The following is a 5189-nucleotide window of genomic DNA, read 5'->3' as shown; positions in this document are numbered from 1 at the left end:
AAAGTTCCTGGCTCCTTGAATGCCGTTCCTGGAGACACTGCGATCAATGTGGGAGATATGTCAAGATGTGTGTTGGTTTTGAGGACGGCTCTCTGGAGAGTCTTAGCAAAGAGGTCACAGGGATAATCAGAGCAATTCTCAGAGACACTGAGAACAAGCTCGACAATTCCCTCCTGGCACTTTCCCTGTAGGAGATACCGCAAGACGTTTCTGTAGATTGGGCACAGCGCTCTGCAGGGTCTTAGCAGAGACTTTCCCGGGACAGTGAAACCCTATGTCAGAGACACTGAGAAGAAGCCCCAATGTTCCCTCCAGGCACTTTCAGTGTGGGTGCCTTCTCCACGTGGTTCCTGGTTTCCCTGCGGCGCTGAAGAGAATGTTAGCAAAGAGGTAACCGGGACAGTGAAAACAGTACTCAAAGACAGGGAGAGCAAGCTCTCTCTTGGCACTTTGGATGTGGGACATACAGCGAGATGTTTGCTGCTTTTGCGTTTGGCTGTTGGGAGATTTACAGCACAAAGATATCTAGTTGATTTGAAGCAGTTCCGAGAAAGTCTAAACATAATCGCCACTTCTCCCTCCTGGCACTTTCCATGTGGGAGATATAGCAGGATGTATCTTGGTTTTGAGGACAACTCAATGGACAGTGTAGGGAGAAAAGTTCCTGGCTCCTTGAATGCCGTTCCTGGAGACACTGCGATCAATGTGGGAGATATGTCAAGATGTGTGTTGGTTTTGAGGACGGCTCTCTGGAGAGTCTTAGCAAAGAGGTCACAGGGATAATCAGAGCAATTCTCAGAGACACTGAGAACAAGCTCGACAATTCCCTCCTGGCACTTTCCCTGTAGGAGATACCGCAAGACGTTTCTGTAGATTGGGCACAGCGCTCTGCAGGGTGTTAGCAGAGACTTTCCCGGGACAGTGAAACCCTATGTCAGAGACACTGAGAAGAAGCCCCAATGTTCCCTCCAGGCACTTTCAGTGTGGGTGCCTTCTCCACGTGGTTCCTGGTTTCCCTGCGGCGCTGAAGAGAATGTTAGCAAAGAGGTAACCGGGACAGTGAAAACAGTACTCAAAGACAGGGAGAGCAAGCTCTCTCTTGGCACTTTGGATGTGGGACATACAGCGAGATGTTTGCTGCTTTTGCGTTTGGCTGTTGGGAGATTTACAGCACAAAGATATCTAGTTGATTTGAAGCAGTTCCGAGAAAGTCTAAACATAATCGCCACTTCTCCCTCCTGGCACTTTCCATGTGGGAGATATAGCAGGATGTATCTTGGTTTTGAGGACAACTCAATGGACAGTGTAGGGAGAAAAGTTCCTGGCTCCTTGAATGCCGTTCCTGGAGACACTGCGATCAATGTGGGAGATATGTCAAGATGTGTGTTGGTTTTGAGGACGGCTCTCTGGAGAGTCTTAGCAAAGAGGTCACAGGGATAATCAGAGCAATTCTCAGAGACACTGAGAACAAGCTCGACAATTCCCTCCTGGCACTTTCCCTGTAGGAGATACCGCAAGACGTTTCTGTAGATTGGGCACAGCGCTCTGCAGGGTCTTAGCAGAGACTTTCCCGGGACAGTGAAACCCTATGTCAGAGACACTGAGAAGAAGCCCCAATGTTCCCTCCAGGCACTTTCAGTGTGGGTGCCTTCTCCACGTGGTTCCTGGTTTCCCTGCGGCGCTGAAGAGAATGTTAGCAAAGAGGTAACCGGGACAGTGAAAACAGTACTCAAAGACAGGGAGAGCAAGCTCTCTCTTGGCACTTTGGATGTGGGACATACAGCGAGATGTTTGCTGCTTTTGCGTTTGGCTGTTGGGAGATTTACAGCACAAAGATATCTAGTTGATTTGAAGCAGTTCCGAGAAAGTCTAAACATAATCGCCACTTCTCCCTCCTGGCACTTTCCATGTGGGAGATATAGCAGGATGTATCTTGGTTTTGAGGACAACTCAATGGACAGTGTAGGGAGAAAAGTTCCTGGCTCCTTGAATGCCGTTCCTGGAGACACTGCGATCAATGTGGGAGATATGTCAAGATGTGTGTTGGTTTTGAGGACGGCTCTCTGGAGAGTCTTAGCAAAGAGGTCACAGGGATAATCAGAGCAATTCTCAGAGACACTGAGAACAAGCTCGACAATTCCCTCCTGGCACTTTCCCTGTAGGAGATACCGCAAGACGTTTCTGTAGATTGGGCACAGCGCTCTGCAGGGTCTTAGCAGAGACTTTCCCGGGACAGTGAAACCCTATGTCAGAGACACTGAGAAGAAGCCCCAATGTTCCCTCCAGGCACTTTCAGTGTGGGTGCCTTCTCCACGTGGTTCCTGGTTTCCCTGCGGCGCTGAAGAGAATGTTAGCAAAGAGGTAACCGGGACAGTGAAAACAGTACTCAAAGACAGGGAGAGCAAGCTCTCTCTTGGCACTTTGGATGTGGGACATACAGCGAGATGTTTGCTGCTTTTGCGTTTGGCTGTTGGGAGATTTACAGCACAAAGATATCTAGTTGATTTGAAGCAGTTCCGAGAAAGTCTAAACATAATCGCCACTTCTCCCTCCTGGCACTTTCCATGTGGGAGATATAGCAGGATGTATCTTGGTTTTGAGGACAACTCAATGGACAGTGTAGGGAGAAAAGTTCCTGGCTCCTTGAATGCCGTTCCTGGAGACACTGCGATCAATGTGGGAGATATGTCAAGATGTGTGTTTGTTTTGAGGACGGCTCTCTGGAGAGTCTTAGCAAAGAGGTCACAGGGATAATCAGAGCAATTCTCAGAGACACTGAGAACAAGCTCGACAATTCCCTCCTGGCACTTTCCCTGTAGGAGATACCGCAAGACGTTTCTGTAGATTGGGCACAGCGCTCTGCAGGGTCTTAGCAGAGACTTTCCCGGGACAGTGAAACCCTATGTCAGAGACACTGAGAAGAAGCCCCAATGTTCCCTCCAGGCACTTTCAGTGTGGGTGCCTTCTCCACGTGGTTCCTGGTTTCCCTGCGGCGCTGAAGAGAATGTTAGCAAAGAGGTAACCGGGACAGTGAAAACAGTACTCAAAGACAGGGAGAGCAAGCTCTCTCTTGGCACTTTGGATGTGGGACATACAGCGAGATGTTTGCTGCTTTTGCGTTTGGCTGTTGGGAGATTTACAGCACAAAGATATCTAGTTGATTTGAAGCAGTTCCGAGAAAGTCTAAACATAATCGCCACTTCTCCCTCCTGGCACTTTCCATGTGGGAGATATAGCAGGATGTATCTTGGTTTTGAGGACAACTCAATGGACAGTGTAGGGAGAAAAGTTCCTGGCTCCTTGAATGCCGTTCCTGGAGACACTGCGATCAATGTGGGAGATATGTCAAGATGTGTGTTGGTTTTGAGGACGGCTCTCTGGAGAGTCTTAGCAAAGAGGTCACAGGGATAATCAGAGCAATTCTCAGAGACACTGAGAACAAGCTCGACAATTCCCTCCTGGCACTTTCCCTGTAGGAGATACCGCAAGACGTTTCTGTAGATTGGGCACAGCGCTCTGCAGGGTCTTAGCAGAGACTTTCCCGGGACAGTGAAACCCTATGTCAGAGACACTGAGAAGAAGCCCCAATGTTCCCTCCAGGCACTTTCAGTGTGGGTGCCTTCTCCACGTGGTTCCTGGTTTCCCTGCAGCGCTGAAGAGAATGTTAGCAAAGAGGTAACCGGGACAGTGAAAACAGTACTCAAAGACAGGGAGAGCAAGCTCTCTCTTGGCACTTTGGATGTGGGACATACAGCGAGATGTTTGCTGCTTTTGCGTTTGGCTGTTGGGAGATTTACAGCACAAAGATATCTAGTTGATTTGAAGCAGTTCCGAGAAAGTCTAAACATAATCGCCACTTCTCCCTCCTGGCACTTTCCATGTGGGAGATATAGCAGGATGTATCTTGGTTTTGAGGACAACTCAATGGACAGTGTAGGGAGAAAAGTTCCTGGCTCCTTGAATGCCGTTCCTGGAGACACTGCGATCAATGTGGGAGATATGTCAAGATGTGTGTTTGTTTTGAGGACGGCTCTCTGGAGAGTCTTAGCAAAGAGGTCACAGGGATAATCAGAGCAATTCTCAGAGACACTGAGAACAAGCTCGACAATTCCCTCCTGGCACTTTCCCTGTAGGAGATACCGCAAGACGTTTCTGTAGATTGGGCACAGCGCTCTGCAGGGTGTTAGCAGAGACTTTCCCGGGACAGTGAAACCCTATGTCAGAGACACTGAGAAGAAGCCCCAATGTTCCCTCCAGGCACTTTCAGTGTGGGTGCCTTCTCCACGTGGTTCCTGGTTTCCCTGCAGCGCTGAAGAGAATGTTAGCAAAGAGGTAACCGGGACAGTGAAAACAGTACTCAAAGACAGGGAGAGCAAGCTCTCTCTTGGCACTTTGGATGTGGGACATACAGCGAGATGTTTGCTGCTTTTGCGTTTGGCTGTTGGGAGATTTACAGCACAAAGATATCTAGTTGATTTGAAGCAGTTCCGAGAAAGTCTAAACATAATCGCCACTTCTCCCTCCTGGCACTTTCCATGTGGGAGATATAGCAGGATGTATCTTGGTTTTGAGGACAACTCAATGGACAGTGTAGGGAGAAAAGTTCCTGGCTCCTTGAATGCCGTTCCTGGAGACACTGCGATCAATGTGGGAGATATGTCAAGATGTGTGTTGGTTTTGAGGACGGCTCTCTGGAGAGTCTTAGCAAAGAGGTCACAGGGATAATCAGAGCAATTCTCAGAGACACTGAGAACAAGCTCGACAATTCCCTCCTGGCACTTTCCCTGTAGGAGATACCGCAAGACGTTTCTGTAGATTGGGCACAGCGCTCTGCAGGGTGTTAGCAGAGACTTTCCCGGGACAGTGAAACCCTATGTCAGAGACACTGAGAAGAAGCCCCAATGTTCCCTCCAGGCACTTTCAGTGTGGGTGCCTTCTCCACGTGGTTCCTGGTTTCCCTGCAGCGCTGAAGAGAATGTTAGCAAAGAGGTAACCGGGACAGTGAAAACAGTACTCAAAGACAGGGAGAGCAAGCTCTCTCTTGGCACTTTGGATGTGGGACATACAGCGAGATGTTTGCTGCTTTTGCGTTTGGCTGTTGGGAGATTTACAGCACAAAGATATCTAGTTGATTTGAAGCAGTTCCGAGAAAGTCTAAACATAATCGCCACTTCTCCCTCCTGGCACTT

Source organism: Chroicocephalus ridibundus, unplaced genomic scaffold, assembly GCF_963924245.1.
Source record: "Chroicocephalus ridibundus unplaced genomic scaffold, bChrRid1.1 SCAFFOLD_122, whole genome shotgun sequence".
Lineage (NCBI taxonomy): Eukaryota > Metazoa > Chordata > Aves > Charadriiformes > Laridae > Chroicocephalus > Chroicocephalus ridibundus.
This window is presented reverse-complemented; position numbering follows the sequence as displayed.